Genomic DNA, 22,900 nt, shown 5'->3' on the forward strand with positions numbered 1-22,900 from the left:
TCTGAGTGGTTGGAGTGTGCTCTGAGAAGCTTGCTCTGAAGGAAGCTGAAGGTGGGGGCCTCTGAGACTGTTTCTCCATTTTGGTCACATGAGTTATAGGGACTGATCTCTTTTCTTTGCCCCAGCTATCTAAGGGCTTGGGCCTTTTGGCCCAGCCTAAACAGAAGGGGTATTTAAGCCCTATTCCCTTCTCTCCCCTTTCTCTCTCCCTCTCTCTCTCTCTCTCTCTAATTCCTTTCTTCCTCCTGTTTGTAATTAAACTCCATAAAATCTTGACTGCTGACTTGAGTTTTCATTTAGGAATTACATAGCTGAATTCCTTGGCAACCTTAAATTAATATATATCAGTCTTTTAAAGTGATTTCCTTGTCACAATATCAAAGAAATTTGGTATAATTTTTTTCCTTGCTTGTTGTTTCCCTTCTAATCTTGTTTACATTGGATTTGTTTGTAACAAAACATTTTACAAACTTATTCATTTTATATCTTATAATAGTTTCTATCATTATTTTGGTCATAATTTCTTCCCTTCGCCATAGATCTGACAGATAAACTATTATAGGTTCCTCTACTTTACTTATTGTATAACTGTTTATGTCTAAATCATATATTCATTTTGACCATATTTCAGTAAAGGGTATAAAATGCTGTTGAGTAACTTATTTCTGTCCTATTGTTTTTCAGTTTTAGTATCAATTTTTTTCAAATGGCAAGTTCTTATCATGAAAGCAGGGATCTTTGGGCTTATCAAAGACTAGTTTGCTAAAGTCTTTTAGCCTTAATCTATTCCATTGATCTATCAATCTATTTCTTAGCCAATATCAGATTGTTTTGATTTTTGAGAATTATAGTTTCATCTGGCAGTGTCAGCCACCTTCCTTCATATTTTCCCCTTAATTCCTTGATATTCTTAAACTTTTTGTCCTTTCAGATGAATTTTGTAATATTTTTTCCTAGTTCTATAAGATATTTTTTTTTGGTAATTTGATATGGTACTGAATAAGTGACAGGTAGAATTTTTGTTTTTAATATATTAGCTCATACTACCCATGAGAAATTAATGTTTGTCCCATTGTTTAGATTTGACTTCATTTTTAAAAGTTTGCTTCAACTGAAAAGGGGGATGTTGAATAGAAGATCTCTAAGAATCATTTCTAAATATAGATATAGAAAATATATCCACTATGGAGTATTTAGAATAAACTAGAAATATCAGGTATGCCTATAGCATGTTCCAGCATCATCCTAGCCAGGGAATTTGTGTTATATAAATTAGAAAATACAGATGGGCTCTTCCTATTTTAATATGATCATTGACTGACAGACTTCGTACTCATGAATCCTTTTGATTTTCTTTTAAAGGTGTAATAATAATTGAAAGGAAAATATAAAATCTGACTCCATTCATTGCAGAAGGAATGTAAATAAGTCTGTTACTGTTTTTGCTTATAGTTGTGGTATAGATCTGTGTGATAGATCTGTGATACATCTGTAGAAGTTAACATGTAAATTGGACTGAAAAATGAAGTTAGGTCTAAAAGCTATTTGTTGATGCAAGACTGAACAACAGGTTGATTTAAGAAGGGAGTTATTTAGAAGGGTTACTTCACTAATTCTTCCTCTCACAAGCAAGGAAGGAGTATGGTACCAAAACAGGACCATATACCTCGGTCATTAGCAACAATTCTCCTTCCTGAAACAAATTCGCTTAATTGGTACTGTACTAGAGGGGGATCAGGAACCAAAGCTTGACAGGTCTCTGTCAATAGATAGGAACACTATTTCCTCTCCCAGGCAGAGCTGCCTCAGAAAAAGTGAAGTTGGATCTATGTCCAGAGCTGAAGGGTAAGAGGAAATCCCCTTCAACCTCTGGTTTCTGTTTTCTTCTCTGGATGAATGTTATCTTTTATCCCTTTAGTACATTTTGAAGAATGATATGTTTAGTTCTTTTAATTTATAAGATCTATTTATTGGATGGAGATTCAGGATTGGTAGGTTAGGGAAGAAGTAAACAGGAAGTCCCTATTCTATTTTCAATGCAAAATCTCTTTAAGAGTTGAGGGCTCAGGTCTGGGGACCTGAGTCCCTGAGGATCTTTGTGGAATCAGGCTGCTGTAATTTACTGATATAGAATACAGCTTTGAAGATACAGATGGGAAATCTTCTGGATGAATATTTTTTTGCTTTCCTCAAAGGGAAAAATTCTCTGTTCACCACTTTTAAGGAAAGATGGTTAATCTGGGTCTCTTCAGATCAATGAGGGATTATAGCAGGCTAATTTCAGTGAGGTTGCTCTTTCCCTCTAAGTTCAAAAGGGATAAGAACATCCTTTCCCAACTGTCCATCTCCTTCTCTTAGCTAAAGATTCCATTCCCATCCCCCATTGTCAGCCAAAGTTCCAATTCCTTCCTCCATAAGGTTTCCTTGTAAAATCAAGTCCTTGCAGTGTATTCTGTGTCTCTCTAATCCACAGTACATAGAAAGAAGCACAAAATCACAAGGATAAAAACACATATGGAATCTGAGACCCCAGGATATCATCTCTGTGGTGTGTTGGAGAAATTATTTGTTATAGTAAATGTAATTGAAGGCTGTATATTATATTAGACCAAAGTACACAAGTATGGAGATGTCTATTAATCAGGACTATTATTCTGACAATGCTATAGAAATAAGAAACCACTGCTCATCTAGAGAAGAAAGAAGTGATATAATGAATTTTGTATTTTAAAATACATTAGAGTTTTGAATGAAATTCAGTGCATTGCAGTTTCTAAATATTTATTACATACTCAAAAGCAAATTTTACATTTCTGGGAAAACTTCACCCCAACACAGTCAAAAGTAGTTTCCAAAGAAGGAAAGCTTCATCAGATTTAACCCTGAATGCTATAGCTATCATGCATGGATACACTCTATCAATTAGATTGAATATGTTAATTACATCATTATGCTATATTAATTGTGTGGAAAAGATGACCCATAAGTATTGAGAGAAATCAGAATTAAACCTGTAAACAATCTAAGTAGAGTTAAGCACTAAATGGACAGGAAAGATAATGAATTACTTCAAAAGCATTTCTCATCTTCTGTAGCAAATGTAATTTAAAATGCATTTACAGTGAATGCTCTGTTTCTGTTGAGGCAAGAGGAATTCTCATGACAAGAAGATAAATGTGAAAAAAATCAAATCTTTTAGAAATGCAACATAGCACTTTCAATATGTACTCCTATAGTCCATTAGGTTTAAATACTGAACAAATTTCTAATTTTAATGTAAACATCAAATTAGTACATAGTCATTTTAATTGATTATATCATATATTAAATGAAATGTTTTTCATTTGACTATAATCCATTTATCTAAAAATATCTGAGCATGAACGTAACAATAAGCTCATTCTCAATTAGCTAAAGATATTGTTATTAGTTCTTATTACAAACTTTTGATGTAATTTTACTTTAAATTTTTTAGCCTCCATGTGCAGGATATAATTAAAACTCAAATGAGAGAAAGTCTTCTATTCACACTAGTAATTTAATCAGGTGCTTAAGTTTAGCTTTTATCTAAAATCCAGGTTATTGGGATGAGATGGCATCTGATTTTCATTTATGAGACTATTAAACCATGAAAGGGATTGTAAGCAGAAGGACCTCCTGTTGGATTCCAAGTCAAAAAAAAAAAACACAAAACTTAATGACAATTTCAGAGACAGCAAGATGCTAAGTAGGTTTTGAGGATTTTGATTTGCAGATTGGACACCATAGGGAGCTGAGGTTTCTTTGCATAATCTTGACATTTCCCTTTTACAAGAGAGTCAATTCCTTTTATTTAATCTTGATTAGTAAATTGCTGAGAATAGAGACAGCATGTTGGTGCCACGACATTATTTAGATTCATAATAATATTGGCAGTGGATCTTCTGTTCCTAAAATGAATATCCCCTGTGATGTTAACCCATTACTTTACTAGGATTATTGATATTTGAGATGATGGAAGACAAATTACATGTTTCAGAAGACAGTAGTAAGACATAATGGAATATGGAGCTTAAAGTGAGTGTGAAGAGAAAGGTGGATTTAATTTTTAATATTCTTAACTAATAATTTGTGATTTTGATAAATATTTACCTGGTATCTGAACTATAACGACAGTGGAGTTAGTATTGAACTTCAAATCAGAAAAAAATAACTTAAAAACTGGTCTTTGTCTGCTACTGGCTAAGTGGGTCTGGTAGCAGAGTTTTGCAATCTTGGTAAACCTGTTTCCTTATCTATACTTATACTACTTATTGTCTGAGACTACTTGAGCAAAAAGTAAGTGGTTTATAAACTTTAGAGACTATGTGAGGTTTCATTATCACAAGAGTCAGCATGTATCATTAGGAAGAGTGCTGGATTTGGAGTCAGAAAGACACAAGTTCCTATCCCTCTTGTTACAACTGCTAAACTGAAGATCAGGGGATGGTAAGTATAACAGGGGTGGGGACCACAGAGGTTATTTTATCCTTTTACAAATAAAGAAACTGAGCCTCAGAGAGGGAGTAATGTGCCCAGAGTCATACATTTAGTACCAGTAGTGGAATTTGAATCCAGATTTTCCTGATTTTAGGGTATGTGTAATGATTATCCCAAATCCCCTCACTTACATTATTTGCCATCTGTAAATAGCAGTTCACTCACTAAGATTACATCCTCAACGTGTGGTAATCAGAATCAATGGATGGTGTTAGTCCATGGACAAAATCAAAGGTCTTTGCTATATTAAAATATCATTTACCTGATAGGGTTGTTGTGAGGATAGCACTTTGTAAAGAGCTAGAGCCACGTGAATTATTATTATCAGCTATTAATCTTTTTTATTACCTACTCGTTGCTAGACAAGGTCATTTTTGCTAGTTCATAAATATCCAGAACTGAAAGGCAGTCTATCAATTCAACTTTTCCATTAGGGAATGAACACAGTATACCAGAGAATAAAATGAACACTAATGTTCTTTTAGATAGATAGTTTTTAAAAAATGTCTTCTGATATGGTCTGTGCTTATGATCCAATCTCTGATTTTATTTCATCCATATGCCACACTTAATGTCAATTATGTTGTTATAAATTTTATTGCCACCCTTATTGACCCATGCAACTCAAAATTCAGGGTCATCACAGGAAACTCTACAACAGTGGATCAAGTTGTTTTATTTGACAAGGCCAGAAAAGTCACCAATTTGTAACTTTTATCTTGGTTTCCAAAGTATAAGCAATCTTACAGAGTCCCTCTAGGATGATAACTATTAACAAATTATGAATTCAGTTACCAAAATAGTAATCTCAGAAGTTTATGAATTTCATTCTTAGAGTTCTCTGGGCTAGACACTTCCAATATTATGGCAAATGAATAATTCTTGAACCATACTCCTGAAAGCCTCTTTTCAATTTAATAATCTTTGCCAAGCTCTTTTGCCTTGTACACACACTGAAACATGAATGAGGAACAAATATTTACTGGGCAAAAACTCGAGATTTCATTATAACTTGTTATTCTCCTGTAATATCCATGTCTTGGCAGAGCAACTCTTGTTGGACTCCACTCAAATTAGTTCCAGAACTGTTTGATCACAGATATTGAAGTGCATTGTCAGTTAAAAGAGATTGCCTTCTCTAGCATCCATATTCAGATTGTTTTTTAACCGTGGAACATGGTATTGGAGTGCATCTGGAATCAGATAACCTATGATAGGTAGATAGAAGATAGATTGGTTATAGATTCATACAAAATGCCTTTATATACATATACATAATGCAAATGTATGACAAGAAGAGATTTCTTATGATTTATGTTGTTGTAGGGAATTAGTTAATGAATTAGGTCATGCATTCATTTTAATATATAGAAAAGAACAAGAAAGGAGTAAGTCATAGTTAAATTGTGATTCATAATGGATTATTCCAAGAGAAATATACCCCCCCAAAAAATAGGAACATCTAGAAGTGAAGTGAAATAAAACTAGGTCCTTGATAAATTGGTTAAATCAACATGCCTACTTTTCCTTGAAGTAAGCAAGCATCAGGAATGTGCTTTCCCAGGGGAAAGTCAGAAGCAACATATGGTCAATGTCCCCCAGAGGATGACTCCTTAAGGAAGAGATGAATCTAGTATAGGATAAGATATACCATGGAATGTCCTGTCCTCCCTGCTAATGGCACATCTGGCTTCTGTACAATAAGACTTGCTTGCTCTGGTCATTGTGCCCCGGTCACTAAGGCTATATCTCACTTATGGCATGATTTAAAGCAATATTTCATTTTCAACACTGTATAAGCTTGCTTAAACTCTTGCATGTATGTAATCCTATAAAAATGCATTGTAACTTCAGTTTGAGGCAACTTTCACTAGGAAAATCTGCCCTGGCTAGTTGATTCATTTAATAAATATTGGTTCCATTAATTTGAACTTCTGGGTGTTTTGACTTGCTTTATGAAGTGCCCCACTTCAGAAGAAGAGGAATTTAGCTACATAGATCAACTTAAAAAGAAATCATCTGAAATGAACCAAGGAATGGTAAGAGTAGGGAAAATGTATAGCTAAAAAGCTAAATAAAACAGTAGAGAAGCCCTAAAACACAAGATCATAGAATTTAGGGCCTGAAAGAGAATAATCACCTACCTTCCTTAATTTATGAATAAGAAAAATTTTGACCAAGAGAGAGAGAAACAGAGAGAGAGAGAGAGAGAGAGAGAGAGAGAGAGAGAGAGAGAGCTACCTTGCTCAAATTCTTACAAATTGCAATAATTTAGTAAATTTAAGTTTTAAACATTGATGTTCTGAGACAAAATAAAATTAATTTTTGTTAAACAGAGTTATAATTGAGACAGAGTTTGGATATGGTAGTTCTCTTGTGCATTGAACTTGTAAAATTAGTCTCCTCATTATCGTGGGGATAAAAAGCTCCTTAAGAAATTCTGTGAAGAAAAAATCTACAACTTTTCTAAATATTTTTCTTCCTGAAATCTAGCATGAGATTCTGTACACACACACACATAGGCACACACACACACACACACACACACACTATATATATATATATATATATATATATATACATATATATATATATACGTATATATATATATATATATATATATATATATATATATATACATATATATATATACGTATATATATATATACATATATATATATACGTATATATATATATATATATGTAGTAGTAGTCTCTCAGTGACCAAGAATGACAATTGTCTTTGTGCAATTTCATCTCCGGTGTACCCTCATGTGGCTTTGAAGTCCAAAGACTGAGGCGCAGAGTTGGTGGCACATGGGGCCTGGGACGCCAGTTGTTACGGGAGGTGCAGTTGTGGCCTGGTGTCGGCGTTCATGCACAGAGGCAAGATGTCGAAGTCGCTCATCTTCAAAGGTGGTGGTGGCATGGTGAATGTGGGTTCGCCAGCTGCTTCTGACAGAGGCAGAGAGTTCTAGTTGCTTTGGTGTCATGCCAGCCCACTTCAAGTTGGACTTTAGCTGATCCTTGAATCTTTTCTTTGGTCGGCCTTGTTTCCCGAGTCCAGCTGACAGTTCACCATAGAATACCTGTCTTGGTATTCGCTGTGGATCCATGCGGATGATGTGTCCAGGCCATCGTAGCTGGGTTTTGAGGACCATGACTTCGAGGCTGGTGGAGTTGGCTCTGTCGAGGACTTCCTGCTTGGTGATTCAGTCCTGCCATCGGAAACCAATACAATGGAAGGGAGGAAAAGGTTGGTAATAGGTAATATTTAATCATACTCTTATTGTAATTGGCTCAGAGAGAAAATAGTCAGACTCACTGGGATAAAGAATTGTATTGTACCCTATAGGAAAGCATAAGGGGAGTGGAGAATTATAAGGCAGGGACAAGCTAGGGGTGAGGGGTGTCAAAAAAGACATATAGTAAGAGGGAAGTAGGAAAGGAGAGGGGATAAAGGGAGTAATATAACAGAAGGGGAAAGGTACTGACTAAAATCAAAGCACTGGACAGAAGGGAAAGAATAGAATGAATAAGGTTAGGATTAAAGAAGGAAGATAAATGGAAGAAATACACAGATGCTAATTATAACTGTGAATATGAATGGGATGAAATCACCCATTAAACACAAATGGATAGAAAAGTGAATTAAACACCAGAATTTTAGTGTATGTTGTGTACAAGAAATATGCATGAGGTAGATAGACACACACAGGGTAAAGGTAAAAGATTAAAGCAGAATAGATTGGACTGCAACTAAGAAAAAGAAGGTCAGAGTAGCAATTATGATCTCAGACAAAACTAAAGTATAAATAGATTCTATTTAAAAAACTGCCATCTTGATAAAGGTAACATATATAATGAAGAAATATCAGTACTCAACATTTATACACCAAATGTAACAGGTTCCAGATTTTTAAAGCATAAATGAAGGAGTTAATGGAGGAAATAGATAGTAAAACCATACTAATGGGGGTCAACCTTCCCCTATCAGAACTAGACAAATTGAAACAAAATCTAAATTAAAAAGAAGTAAGGGAATTGAATGAAATATTATAAAAAATTGAGCTAATAAGTGTCTGAAGAAAATTGAATAGGGTTAAAAAATAATATACCTTCTTTGCTTCAGCACCTGATACTTATACAAAGATTGACCATGTACTAGGGCATAAAAACATAACAAATGAATTCAGAAAAGCAGAAACTATAAACACAACAATTTCAGATGATAATACAATAAAATCATAATTAATAAGGGATCATGGTGATGCAAATTTAAAATATTAGACATTAAATAATCTAATTCTTCAAAACTGGTGGGCCAAAGAACAAATAAAAAAAAATTAATGACTTCTTTGAAGAGAATGACAATGAGGAAAAAAGATATCAAAATATATGCAATACTGCCAAAGAAATACATGTCCTTGAGTGCCTATATCATCAAATTTGAAAGGAAAGAGATTAATGAATTGGGCATGCAACTTAAAAAAAAAAACTAGAAAAAGAATAAATTCAAAAACCCCAGATAAAACTAAATTAGAAATCATAAAAATTAAATGGGAACTTAATAACATTTTAAAATAAAAGAACCATTGGCTAATAAATAAGACCAGGAAGTATTTCTTTGAAAAAACAAATAAAATAGATAATGTTTTGGTTATTAAAATGAAAAAAAAAAGAATCAAAAGTATCAAAAATGAAAAAAGAGGTATTACCTCCAAGGAAGAGGAAATTAGGGCAATTATTAAAAGCTATTTTGCCCAATTATATGACAATAAATATGACAATCTAGGTGAAATGGGGGGAAATTTATAAATATATAAACTGCCTAGATTAACAAAAGTGGATATAGAATATTTAATTAATCCTATATCAGAAAAGGAATTTGAACAAGTCATTAGGGGACCACCTAAGGAAAAATCCCTAGGACCAGATAGATTCACAAGTGAATTCTATCAAACATTTAAAGAAGAAATAATCCCAATACAATACAAACTATTTGACAAAATAAGCAAAGAAGGAATCTTACCAAATTCCTTTTATGAAACAAACATGGTACTGATTCCAAAGCCAGGCAGACCAAAAACAGAGATAGAAAACTACAGACCAATCTCCCTAATGAACAGAGATGCAAAAATCTTAAACAGAATACTAGCAAAAAAAAAAAAAACCCAAATCTACAAAAAGTTATCATTAGGATTATTCACTATGATCAGGTGGGATTTATACCAGAAATGGAAAGATGGTTTAATATTAGGAAAACCATCCACATAATTGACAACATCAATAACTAAACCAACAGAAATCACATGGTTATCTCAATAGATGCAGAAAAAACCCTTTGACAAAATAAAACACCCATTCGTATTGAAAAAGCTAGGAATTATAGGAATAGATAGGGTTTTCCTAAAAATAATAAAAAAATATGCATTTAAAAACCATCAGCAAAGATCATCTGTAATTGGGACAAGTTATAAGCCTTCCCAATATGATCAGTAATGAAGTAAGTTTGCCCAATATCATGTCTATTATTTAATATTGTACTAGAAACTCTAGTGGTAGCAATTAGAGAAGAAAAAATTGAAGGGATTAAAGTAGGCAATGAGGAGACAATTATTACCCTTTACAGACAATATGATATTCTATTTAAAGAATTCTAGAAAATCAGTTAAAAAGCTAGTGGAAATAATCAACAACTTAGGAAAGTGGCTGGATACAAAATAAACCCACATAAATCAACAGCATTTCTAAATATTTCCAACAAGACTCAGCAGCAAGAGTTATAAAGAGAAATTCAATTTAAAACCATGCTAGGCAATATAAAATATTTAGGAATTTCTCTGCCAAGACAAACACAGGAATTATGTGAACACATCTACAAAACACTTTTCACACAATTAAAACTAGGTCTAAATAATTGGAAAAACATTAATTGCTCATGAATAGGATGAGTTAATATAATACAAATGCCAATCCTACCCAAATTAATTCATGTATTCAGTTCCATACCCATCAAACTTCCAAAAAACTCTTTTATTTAATTAGAAAATATCATAACAATGTTTATTTGGAAGAACAAAAGTTCAAGAATATAATGGGAACTAATGAAAAAAAATTGAAGGTTGGTGGCCTAGCAGTACCAGGTCTTAAACTGTACTAAAAATCAGTGGTCATCAAAACAATATGTAATGAGTTAACACGGAAGGGTAGATCAGTGTAGTAGATTAGGGATAAATGACCTCAGCAAGCTAGTGTTTGATAAACCCAGAGATATCAGCTTTTGGCATAGTATTTGGCAAAAATTGCTGGAAAAATTGGAAAACAGTATGGGAAAAATTGATTTTGTATCAAGGAAGTTCATTTCCTCCCCCTCCTGAGTAGCTTAACCTGTCTGTTAAAATTCCTCACATAACAAAGTTACGCCAGGTTTTGAATATGTGTACGTTCTGTACATCAATAAAAGTCAAGGCTTTAGGTTTTGGGGCTTAGAAAAGAATGAAGAAGGATCAGACAAAGAAGGGGCAAAGAGGAAGAGACTTTCTGGCTAGGCATTTTTTGTCAGGTTACTTAGAGGAATGATGAGATTTAAAACCTTGATTGTCTACCCTTTCTTCATAAACTTTATAAAATATATATCTTGTTAGAAATATTAATTCAATTCTTTCAAATGGTGACCATTAGACAGGGATTTGTTTTTCGGACATTTAATTTTCTTTGGAGAGAAGTTTTGAATGAGTGCCTAGCTAAACATAGGTAAAATAGAAGTGACTTCAGTTTCCTCACCTGCCTGCATATATATGAAATGCACCTTGGCTGGGAGAAAAGAAAGAGCCATCTAGCAGTCCTTCCTAGATCTGATTGGTGTGACTTTCCCACCTCCATTCCTTTAGATACGGGTGGGATAGTAGAGACAGAAGTCTGGGTATTTTGCCCAAACAGACCTGGGGCTTTTCCCCAAATTATTAAGGACTCTCCCCACATGGTCCCCCGACCCCCTGTTTTAGATGAAAATGGGGTGGTAGAGGACAGGCAGGAATTTGCAAAGGTAGGATCCTGTGTGCCTCCTGACAGTCTGACTTTCCCCAGGCATTAAAACTCAGATTCTTGTTTCTTCCCAGCCTCTGCACTATTCCTAGGACACTATACTGGTCAGGAAACTGACACAGACTCTGGGATGCCAGTTGCCATTGCTCAGCTCAACACAGCATAGCGCATGGGAGTAAGACCCCCTCCCCATACCAAAGGGGACTGCACCTTTTGTAAACCAGTGGTTTTTAGGACCCACCAGGAACTCCTGCTCTTTTTACTTTCCACAGCTCCCAAGGTCCTAGAGCCCCTTCTCTCTTGGATGTACTGAGTGTGAAGACACCCCTTATATTAATCCTAGGGGTTGTTCTAGGCTATGGATTAGAGTTAGGGGATCCCTGGAACAGTAGAGAAAGAGAAGGATGCTTTTTGCACAGACAGGACCCGGGCCTGATTTTTCGAACCCAGCCTCTGGGACCCTTGACCCAAAGCCCTACCAGTGCACTCGGCACAGCATGGTCCTTGTGGCCTGGGGAAACAGTGTACAGGTGTGGCCCCATAGGAATAGGTTTAAGATCCCCACAAAACTTTTGAATCTGGCTGTGAGGGACTAGAGCAGGGAACTTGCCTGTTTGGTAGTCAGACCAAGAGGGAAGATTTCCTGGGTTAAACAAAAAAAAAAAAAAAACTGGCACTGATTGAGCAGGTCCCTGGCAGTTACCAGCATCCCCCAATTTTTGAAATAAACATGTGGCTGCTCACTCTGCAGGAGGAGAAGGCATTTAACTCCATTTTCTTTCCCTTCTCCCTTCCCCGCCTGAAAGAGTCCTTAGAACTGGGATAAGAGGAAGTGCTTTAGGAATAATTTTCTTTCCTCCCTTCCCCCAGATTGCATTTTTACAAGGAAGTTCTCTTTTGAATGTTCTCTCTCCCTCCCCCACCCTCAAACTTTCTTTGTAGACTGCCTACTTTCTTTTAGCATATCAAAAGTCACATTTTCTTTCTATTCTTTTATCTACCAAAACCCTCAAGTGTTGGGTTGCTTTGTTTTTGTTTTTGTTTTTGTTTTTGGACACTCCCTTACCCCTCACACACATTCCTTTCTCCCTGCTTTTTTAGATAAGGCCTACTGGCAAATGCCTTCCACTATACACACATTTACAGCCTCACCTACAGTTGAGAATTAAAATGGCAGGAAAATAAAAAAGAATTTCTTTGCTTCTGTTACTAGTGATCTAAAATAATGCTATTAAATTGAATATATTCAAATAAAAGGATTATTGATAGTTATATATTAGTACTATTGAATTTATATTAAAACCAAATTTCTAAAATTGAACAAAACCAACATTAAATCAAATTAATTACATGCAATAATAAGGAATAATTTTATAGCACAATAGTATTAGTAATACTACCAATAACAATAATTATTAATTTCCAATAACTTATTAGTCACTATGTCCTATTTTTAATCATTACTAATTATTATTGAAAATGGAAACCTGTTGCTTATGGTTGTTTATTGTTATTGATTATTAATAACATAATTATAATACATTCATATTATTAATTATTAATAACAATAATAATTGCACTAAATACACATTCATTATGGATGCTATTGCTGTGCAATAAATACTGTTTCCTTACATTAGCTTTTTGTTTTAAACATCCTCTTATTGCCTTCCACAATAATATTGAAGAAATTTCTGCCTCCATTTTTTTTTTATGTTTTAGGAAATTTTCATTGTTTAAGCTGACCATTTAGCAATACTCAAAGTAGCTTAAAGAGGCAGATTAATACATACAGACTTGACAATATGGGAAATACGGCAACAAATTAAGTGAAATCAGGACATATTCCCCCTGATTCACCCCTGCATACACTATAATTCTTAGAGTGGTCCTAATTTGCCTAAGGAGAATTGGATGACAAAGAAAGATGCTAGAAATCTTTGTAAGGCATAGATGACACATCTTTTACCTGGCCAAAATATGGCTCTTTTGACTTCCAGATCTTAAAAAATGTGAAGTTAGCCATTAAAAACAAAGATTCCAAAGATTATAAATACTGGTTCTTGTGGGCATATCATGGTGATAAATCGACTATTTCCTCCAGTGAGGAAACCATTCTTTCTTTGGAACCAAACCATTCTAACTTAACTCCTTCAGTGAAATCTAGCAAGAAACACATTATCATCTCATCTGACCTGTGAAGAGGTTTCTCCTCATACTGACCCAAACCAGGACTTGAACCCCTCAGCTTCTCTCCCTGTCATACTTTGTGCCTCCCCTACTCCTCCCATTCCATTTCCCCCAACATACCTCTCTTAAAATCCCACCACTCCTACCCTCCTTCTAACTACCCAGTGCCCACGTATCTCCCTTATCCCCACCTGTACTATCCCTACTCCAATCCTTTCCCATACCCTCCTTCCCACCCACTTTATTATGACTCCTTTAGACCTCACTCCTCCTACTCGTCTCCACCCCATCAGCCCCTCCTCATTCCTCTCCACTCCACCCCCAACCCCTCCCATGTTCTTCTCTAACATTCCCCCAGCACTGCCCCTAATCTTTTCACACTCTCTCCCCATACCCTGATCAGCCTCTCCCTCTCCATTCAACCACTCCACCCCCTTACCCTACTAGCCTCACTACAACCCACTCCATTGAACCCCAGAACACAGACCAAGTAGCAGTTACCACAGATGATTCAAATAAAAGTCTGTTCCCTCTAAGAGATAGCCTTACATATAACAGATGTGGAGATTTAGTAACCATTAGACATCATACACTTTTCTCTCCACTAGACATTGATAGATTCAAAGAAAATCTACATTCCTTTAAAGCTGAGCCTATATTATTAATAAATAGGGTTGAGGACATTTTTTGTACATATAACCCCACATGGGTTGATATGGAAGATTTGCTCCAGGCCTTGTTAACCAAAAGGGAAAGGAATAAGATTCTTTCTCCTGTTAATCAGGCCCAGGGAGAGGAAACAACTCATTGGCCAACTGAAGATCCCAAATTGAACTCAAATTCAGAGCAAGATCACTTACAACTATATCAGGCTAGGAATGCATTGCTAAAAGCTATGAGAGCTTATTCTGATAGTCCTGATACATGGACTAAATTCAAAAATCTTAAACAAGAAGACAAGGCAAACTCATTCAAGTTTATGGATAGACTTATTGAGCTGGGACTAAGGTATATAGAGATCAATCTTGAAAGGGAACTGTATGTTAGGCAAATCAGAATACAATTTGTTTAAAAAAACAGTTGTAAGGGACTTCCGGTTAAGATGGCGGCTTAGAGAAAGCTAAAGCTCAGATCTCCTGAAAACCCTTCCCGACCGATCTCAAACTAGAAGCTCCTAAGGCGCCGAAATTCAAAACGATCAACAGCACAGACCCTGGGAACCCTCCTCCTGGACCTGGACCCGGTTCAAAAGGTACGGGTCCCCTTAAAAGCCAGAACCCGAGATCACTCGGACCTCAGGGGTAGGAGCGCAGAGTCCAAGGCTCCCGGAAGCCGCAGCCCGGCCCGGCTCAGAGAGCAGAACCCTCAGGGCCTTCTACAGTCCCGGTGAAAGTTACTGCCTGGGGCTTCCCCTGCAGAGAGCTGGTCGAAACAACAGCAACCCTCAGGGCGGGCAAGACAGCCTCACGGGCTGGATCCTGCTATCCAAGTCGCAGTGAAAGTCCTTGCCCTAGAGCTTGGGAAAGCTGCAGCCCATCCCCCCGCAGGCCTACGAAACAGCCTCACGGCCAGCGATTCTGAAGGCAACTTCCTGAAAGCGAGCTAGGGGGAGAGTGTGGCCTCGTGGTCTGACCCTTCCATTCCAGTTCCAGTGAGGCATATTCAGTTTAACCCAGGGAAAACTCATAGAACCAACATCTGCCCAGGACTAAAGCCTCGGATCACCAGAGATAAGAAAAGCTAATCCTCCACATTCAGAAATGGCAAACTCCACAGAACCACAGAAGCCCCAAAATACCAAGAAAAATAAGAAGAAAGGGGCGACTTTGGACACATTCTATGGAGCCAAAATACAAAATACAGAGCAGACAGAAGATAATATAAAAGAAAATGCTCCAAAACCTTCCAAAGGAAATGGAAACTCTCCACAAACCTATGAAGAATTTGAATCAGAAATGACCAAAAAGATGGAAGCCTTCTGGGAGGAAAAGTTGGAAATAATGCAAAAGAAATTCACGCATCTACAAAACCAGTTTGACCAAACTGTAAAAGAAAACCAGGCTTTAAAGGCCAGAATCAGGCAGCTGGAAGACAACGATCGTGTAAAAGAGCAAGAATCAATAAAGCAAAGCCAAAATACCAAGAAATTAGAAGAAAACATAAAATATCTCACCGACAAGGTGATAGATCTGGAAAATAGGGGGAGAAGGGATAATTTAAGAATAATTGGACTCCCAGAAAAGCCAGAAATAAACACCAAACTGGACATGGGGATACAAGATATAATCAAAGAAAATTGCCCAGAGATTCTAGAACAAGGGGGCAATACAGCCACTGACAGAGCTCACAGAACACCTTCTACACTAAACCCCCAAAAGACAACTCCCAGGAATGTAATTGCCAAATTCCAAAGCTATCAAACAAAAGAAAAAATCCTACAGGAAGCCAGAAAAAGACAATTTAGATATAAAGGAATGCCAATCAGGGTCACACAAGACCTTGCAAGTTCTACTCTGAATGATCGTAAGGCATGGAACATGATCTTCAGAAAGGCAAGAGAGCTGGGTCTCCAACCAAGAATCAGCTACCCAGCAAAACTGACTATATACTTCCAAGGGAAAGTATGGGCATTCAACAAAATAGAAGACTTCCAACTTTTTGCAAAGAAAAGACCAGAGCTCTGTGGAAAGTTTGATACCGAAAATCAAAGAGCAAGGAATACCTGAAAAGGTAAATATTAAGGAAAGGGGAAAATGTTATCTTCTTCTTTTACTCAAACTCTCTTCTATAAGGACTACATTTATATCAACCTATGTATACTAACATGTGGGGGAAAAAATGTAATGTATAAATAGGGGGTAAAGAAAGACCAAATAGAATAATCATTCTCACACAAAGATTCACATGGGAAGGGGAGGGGAAGAAAACTCCTATAAGAAGGAGAGGAAGAGAGGGGGGGGGGGTTACTTAAACCTCAATCTCAGGGAAATCAGCTCTGAGAGGGAAAAACATCCAGATCCATTGGGATCTTGAATTCTATCTTACCCAACAAGGGTAAGGAGAAGGGAAAACCAAGGGGGGGAGGGGGAGAGGGAGAACAAAAAGGGAGGGAAAGAGAGGGGGGAGGGGGAGGGAACAAAAAGGGAGGGACTAAAAAGGGAAACATCAAGGGAGGGGACAAGGGGGACTGTTTCAAAGTAAATCACTGGACTAAAAGGTAGAGCCGAAGAAGAAAAGGTTAGAATTAGGGAAGGCAATCAAAATGCCAGGGAGTCCACAAATGACAATCATAACTTTGAACGTGAATGGGATGAACTCACCCATAAAACGTAGACGAATAGCAGAATGGATTAGAATCCAAAACCCTACCATATGTTGTCTTCAAGAAACACACATGAGGCGGGTTGACACCCACAAGGTCAGAATTAAAGGATGGAGTAAGACCTTCTGGGCTTCAACTGATAGAAAGAAGGCAGGAGTGGTAATCATGATATCTGATAAAGCCAATGCAAAAATAGACCTGATCAAAAGGGATAGGGAAGGTAATTATATTTTGTTAAAAGGGACTATAGACAATGAGGAAATATCATTAATCAATATGTATGCACCAAATAATATAGCACCCAAATTTCTAATGGAGAAACTAGGAGAATTGAAGGAAGAAATAGACAATAAAACCATACTAGTGGGAGACTTAAACCAACCATTATCAAATTTAGATAAATCAAATCAAAAAATAAATAAGAAAGAGGTAAAAGAAGTGAATGAAATCTTAGAAAAATTAGAATTAATAGACATATGGAGAAAAATAAATAGGGATAAAAAGGAATACACCTTCTTCTCAGCACCACATGGCACATTCACAAAAATTGACCATACATTAGGTCACACAAACATAGCACACAAATGCAGAAAAGCAGAAATAATGAATGAAGCCTTCTCAGATCACAAGGCAATAAAAATAATGATTAGTAATGGTACATGGAAAACCAAATCTAAAACCAATTGGAAATTAAACAATATGATACTCCAAAACCGTTTAGTTAAAGAAGAAATCATAGAAACAATTAATAATTTCATCGAGGAAAATGACAATGGCGAAACATCCTTTCAAACCTTTTGGGATGCAGCCAAAGCGGTAATCAGAGGTAAATTCATATCCCTGAATGCTTATATTAACAAACAAGGGAGAGCAGAGATCAATCAATTGGAAATGCAAATGAAAAAACTGGAAAGCGATCAAATTAAAAACCCCCAGCAGAAAACCAAATTAGAAATCCTAAAAATTAAGGGAGAAATTAATAAAATCGAAAGTGATACAACTATTGATTTAATAAATGAGACAAGAAGCTGGTACTTTGAAAAAACAAACAAAATAGACAAGGTACTGGTCAATCTAGTTAAAAAAAGGAAGGAAGAAAAGCAAATTCACAGCATTAAAGATGAAAAGGGGGACAGCACCTCCAATGAGGAGGAAATTAAGGCAATCATTAGAAATTACTTTGCCCAATTATATGGCAATAAATACACCAATTTAGGAGAAATGGATGAATATATACAAAAATACAAACTGCCTAGACTAACAGAAGAGGAAATAGAATTCTTAAATAATCCCATATCAGAAATTGAAATCCAACAAGCCATCAAAGAACTTCCTAAGAAAAAGTCCCCAGGGCCTGATGGATTCACCTGTGAATTCTATCAAACATTCAGAGAACAGTTAATCCCAATACTATACAAACTATTTGACATAATAAGCAAAGAGGGAGTTCTACCAAACTCCTTTTACGACACAAACATGGTACTGATTCCAAAACCAGGCAGGTCAAAAACAGAGAAAGAAAACTATAGGCCAATCTCCCTAATGAATATAGATGCAAAAATCTTAAATAGGATACTAGCAAAAAGACTCCAGCAAGTGATCAGAAGGATCATTCACCATGATCAAGTAGGATTCATACCAGGGATGCAGGGCTGGTTCAACATTAGGAAAACCATCCACATAATTGACCACATCAACAAGCAAACTAGCAAGAATCACATGATTATTTCAATAGATGCAGAAAAAGCCTTTGATAAAATACAACACCCATTCCTATTAAAAACACTAGAAAGCATAGGAATTGAAGGGTCATTCCTAAAATTAATAAACAGTATTTATCTAAAACCAACAGCTAATATCATCTGCAATGGGGATAAACTAGATGCATTCCCAATAAGATCAGGAGTGAAACAAGGATGCCCATTATCACCTCTACTATTTGACATTGTACTAGAAACACTAGCAGTAGCAATTAGAGAAGATAAAGGAATTGAAGGCATCAAAATAGGCAAGGAGGAGACCAAGTTATCACTCTTTGCGGATGACATGATGGTCTACTTAAAGAATCCTAGAGATTCAACCAAAAAGCTAATTGAAATAATCAACAACTTTAGCAAAGTTGCAGGATACAAAATAAACCCACATAAATCATCAGCTTTTCTATATATCTCCAACACAGCTCAGCAGCAAGAACTAGAAAGAGAAATCCCATTCAAAATCACCTTAGACAAAATAAAATACCTAGGAATCTATCTCCCGAGACAAACACAGGAACTATATGAACACAACTACAAAACACTCGCCACACAACTAAAACTAGACTTGAACAAATGGAAAAACATTAACTGCTCATGGATAGGACGAGCCAATATAATAAAAATGACCATCCTACCCAAACTTATTCATCTATTTAGTGCCATACCCATTGAACTACCAAAATACTTCTTCACTGATTTAGAAAAAACCATAACAAAGTTCATTTGGAAGAACAAAAGATCAACGATATCCAGGGAAATAATGAAAAAAAACACATACGATGGGGGCCTTGCAGTCCCTGACCTAAAACTATATTACAAAGCAGCAGTCATCAAAACAATTTGGTACTGGCTAAGAAACAGAAAGGAAGATCAGTGGAATAGACTGGGGGAAAGCGACCTCAGCAAGACAGTATACGATAAACCCAAAGATCCCAGCTTTTGGGACAAAAATCCACTATTCGATAAAAACTGCTGGGAAAATTGGAAGACAGTGTGGGAGAGACTAGGAATAGATCAACACCTCACACCCTACACCAAGATAAATTCAAAATGGGTGAGTGACTTAAACATAAAGAAGGAAACCATAAGTAAATTGGGTAAACACAGAATAGTATACATGTCAGACCTTTGGGAGGGGAAAGGCTTTAAAACCAAGCAAGATATAGAAAGAATCACAAAATGTAAAATAAATAATTTTGACTACATCAAACTAAAAAGCTTTTGTACAAACAAAACCAATATAACTAAAATCAGAAGGGAAACAACAAATTGGGAAAAAATCTTCATAGAAACCTCTGACAAAGGTTTAATTACTCATATTTATAAAGAGCTAAATCAATTGTACAAAAAATCAAGCCATTCTCCAATTGATAAATGGGCAAGGGAAATGGATAGGCAGTTCTCAGATAAAGAAATCAAAACTATTAACAAGCACATGAAGAAGTGTTCTACATCTCTTATAATCAGAGAGATGCAAATCAAAACAACTCTGAGGTATCACCTCACACCTAGCAGATTGGCTAACATAACAGCAAAGGAAAGTAATGAATGCTGGAGGGGATGTGGCAAAATAGGGACATTAATTCATTGCTGGTGGAGCTGTGAACTGATCGAACCATTCTGGAGGGCAATTTGGAACTATGCCCAAAGGGTGCTAAAAGAATATCTACCCTTTGACCCAGCCATAGCACTGCTGGGTCTGTACCCCAAAGAGATAATGGACACAAAGACTTGTACAAAAATATTCATAGCCGCCCTCTTTGTGGTGGCCCAAAACTGGAAAACGAGGGGATGCCCATCAATTGGGGAATGGCTGAACAAACTGTGGTATATGTTGGTGATGGAGTACTATTGTGCTAAAAGGAATAATAAAGTGGAGAAGTTCCATGGAGACTGGAACAACCTCCAGGAAGTGATGCAGAGCGAGAGGAGCAGAACCAGGAGAACATTGTACACAGAGACAAACACACTGTGGTATCATCGAACGTAATGGACTTCTCCATTGGTGGTGGTGTAATGTCCCTGAACAACTTGCAGGGACCCAGGAGAAAAAAACACCATTCATAAGCAAAGGATAAACTATGGGAGTGGAAACACCGAGAAAAAGCAACTGCCTGAATACAGAGGTTGAGGGGACATGACAGAGGATAGACTCTAAATGAACACTCTAATGCAAATACTATCAACAAAGCAATGGGTTCAAATCAAGATAACATCTAATGCCCAGTGGACTTACGAGTCGGCTATGGGGGGGGGGGGAGGAAAAGAAAATGATCCATGTCTTTAACGAATAATGCTTGGAAATGATCAAATAAAATATATTAAAAAAAAAAAACAGTTGTAAGATAGTGAGGAATTATTTTATGACTAGCTGTCCAAACTAGCCTATTATGGACCTTGAAGAATTGAAAAGAGTGGCAATTTATGCTTTTGAGGGCCATAAGGAAAAGGAGGAGAACATTGATTTAGTGGAAGCATTAAGTAATGAAATAAAGGAATTGACTGCTAAACAAGGTGAGAAGGATAAAGAAAATGCTACTTTAGTGGAGACATTGAGGGTGGAAATAAAAGAATTAACTGAAACAGTTGGAAAGGTAAAATAAAGGAGAGACCATAGCTCCCTTACAAGAATCCACAAAACATTAGTAATTGTAAGAAGATGAATCAGGAACATAGGAATAGAAGTTGGAGGAATAGTTCTTCAAATGATGCAAATCAAGACTCACACTCAAACATCTGTAGTCAGTGTGGGAACTCCCCTCAGTATGGGGGACTCCAGAAGTGTTTACAAAGGGATTGTGATGAATGATGGTACTTGGGAGGGGAAGGAACTTCAAAGAGTCTGGAGTGAATTTTTAAGCCTTTTCAGACCTCATTGCCTTATTGATGTTAATTGTTTCAGTGTGTTCCTCTCCCCAGAACAAAGAAGTCTTTGTAACACAATTCTAACTACATGATGTATGTAATTTACTGTTAACCATTTAATAAGTTATCAAAATTGAAATTTTCTGTTACATTGTCTTTATTTGTACCTTCCCTATAATTGTTCAATTCAGCCCATGCATTGCTGTTAAAAGCACTGCTATCCCAAGCTGTTTGGAATAGACAATTGTGCACAATTATTTACAAGATCTGTAACCACTTTGCTCACTTCTTCATTTGAGCTTAAACCCATAAACCAGGAGAGTAAGTACCTCCTATCATTTCTCACAGTTCAACCTTTATGTTAGGAGCATGTTGAAATGCATCCTTTCCTCCAAAATATGCAGTAGATATCTATCAGGGGTGAAATTAATCCACAACAGTTTGCATTGAAAAAGAAATATCACTTGCTTGTACAGGATAGATGTACAATAGATTTGGCCCTCTGCTAGAGCAGAGAATGCTAGCAGCTGTGCGCTCAAAGGAAGCAGTTTTGCAGCTAGTTATGTGTGCCTCTGCAAGCCAGCATGCATAGATGCTTAAACATTTGCCTTATCAAACCCATAATCATAAAATCATCATACCATAAATCACATATGATTTCACCCATGTGTGCTGGGATCTTTAGCATTTGTCTGTCTGTATACCATTGTTTGCTTTTTGCAAAAAATCATATTGTGCAATCATTAACTGTCTTATGCTGTAAAAGTATGCACAGAATTATCAGTTACACAGGAGTTATTTCTGAACTATTACAGTTAACTTCATAACTGGAAAGATCTTGATACTGTGACTAGAATTATTACCTTCATCTGCCAATTCTGCAAACCTTCACTGCAAAAATAGATCATATTGTGCAAGTAACATTTAAATTTGCATTATTATCATAGGTCTCATTTCAATATCATGATAAACTTCAATATCTGTAATTTGAATAAATGGTAGCATTGCCCATTTCAAATCATTAATAAATCACTGTACTGATTAACATTACTTGATAACTTTAATAATTAACTACTGGTAAACAGATTGAATCCTTCCAACCATGCTTCCACTCTGCTGAGCATGTGTTTTATTTTTCATATTTGAAGCTATACTAGGTATAAATCATTTGCTTTCTGGATACAGTTGCATTAATATGCCT

The sequence above is a fragment of the Monodelphis domestica genome, chromosome 7, assembly GCF_027887165.1.
Source record: "Monodelphis domestica isolate mMonDom1 chromosome 7, mMonDom1.pri, whole genome shotgun sequence".
Taxonomy (NCBI): domain Eukaryota; kingdom Metazoa; phylum Chordata; class Mammalia; order Didelphimorphia; family Didelphidae; genus Monodelphis; species Monodelphis domestica.